Source organism: Cynara cardunculus (assembly GCF_001531365.2).
Source record: "Cynara cardunculus var. scolymus isolate 2C chromosome LG 2, CcrdV1, whole genome shotgun sequence".
Classification (NCBI taxonomy): Eukaryota; Viridiplantae; Streptophyta; class Magnoliopsida; order Asterales; family Asteraceae; genus Cynara; species Cynara cardunculus.
The window spans coordinates 35,706,381-35,708,160 of NC_037529.1; positions in this window are offsets into that span (position 1 = coordinate 35,706,381).

Consider the following 1,780-nt stretch of genomic DNA (forward strand, 5'->3'; position numbering starts at 1 on the left):
TTAGCATAGGTCAATTTTGTGATAAAAATCTAGAAGTCTGTTTTAAAGCTAACCAATGCAGCATCCGAACTACTGATGGTAAGGAGCTCTTAGCTGAATTCAGAAAATCTAATCTCTACACGATTGACCTATCAAATACACAAGTGGATACTGATGTATGCTTGATATCCAAGGCCTCCTTGAAGGAAAATCTATTATGGCATCGGCGACTTTCACACTTGAATTTCAAGAATCTAAACAAGTTGGTTTGTGACAAGTTGGTCAAAGGAATCCCAAAACTGAAGTTTCTTAAAGATCATGTATGCTGTGCATGTGAGATGAGTAAACTGAAGAAAGCTTCTCTTAAGCTAAAGACGGAGATCAATACCGAACGTCCTCTACATCTTCTTCATATGGATCTTTGCTGTCCTATGAGAATTCAAAACATCAATGGCAAAAAGTATGTGCTGGTCAGAGTCGATGACTATTCCAGATATACCTGGATTTATTTTCTGCGGTCTAAGGATGAAGCAGCCGAGACAATTATTTCTTTCTTGAAGACAGTTCAAAATAATCTACAACTTCAAGTTCAGAAAATCAGAACAGACACACTCGGTTCATATCTTGAATCTATCGGTATTTCACATACATTTTCGGCATCCCGGACACCACAACAGAATGATGTTGTTGAACGAAAGAACAAAACGTTGGTGGAAGCGGCACAGACATTGCTTACATATTCCAGTCTTCCTTTATTCTTATGGGCTGAAGCAGTAGTGACTGCTTGTTTTACCCAAAACCGCTCTCTTGTAAACAAAAGGTTTGGTAAAACTCTGTATGAAATAATAAATAAAAGAATACCTAATATCAATTTCTTTCGAGTTTTTGGTTGTAGATGCTTCATTCTAAATGTCAAAGAGGACAGAGGGAAGTTCGCTGCTAAAGCTGATAAAGCAGTTTTTGTTGGATACTCGAAGACATCCGCTGCATATAGGGTCTACAATAAATGGACCAAAATCATCAATGAAAGCGTGAACATATCTTTTGATGAAGTCATTGATGTGGCTTCTAAACAATTCAATTCAGGACCCGGACTTATAATTAACACTTCGCGGAAAGCTGATCAACCTGAGACTTCTAACTCTGATAAAGCTGATTTAGACTTCTTATTTGAATACTTTTATGAAGAATATTTTGATAATAAACCTAATCAGTCTAATGTTTTGTCCAGGAAAAATTTAACTGAACAACAATTATCGGGGCCATCTCCTGATGTGCCTGTAACTGAAATAGGAGAGGAAACAGAAGTAGTCGATGAAGAAATAGAAATGGAGAATCCGAACAATCCTGTTTAGTGTGAAAAGGGTGAAACTTCTGAAGTGCAAGAGGTGTTTGTTGAACAAGTTGATAATAATCCACCTCAATCAGATATTCAACCTATTCCAGTTTCTAATATTGAACCTTTACCTGAACCTGCTTCTATAAACTCCCCAAGTTCTTATACTGATCAAAATTCAGATCAAAGTTCTTATACTCCCTTACCTCATAGAAAGAAGTGGACCCGAGATCATCCAATTCATCAAGTAATTGGTGATCCATCAGCACCTATTTGTACACGGTCCGCGACTGCTACTGAGTGTCTGTATTCCATGTTCTTGAGTACTATTGAGCCGACTAAGGTCTCCGAAGCCTTAGCTGATACGGGTTGGATATTAGCAATGCAAGAAGAGCTGAACCAGTTCGAAGCACTCAAAGTCTGGAGATTGGTACCTCGTCCCAACAATAAGACGATTATCGGTAC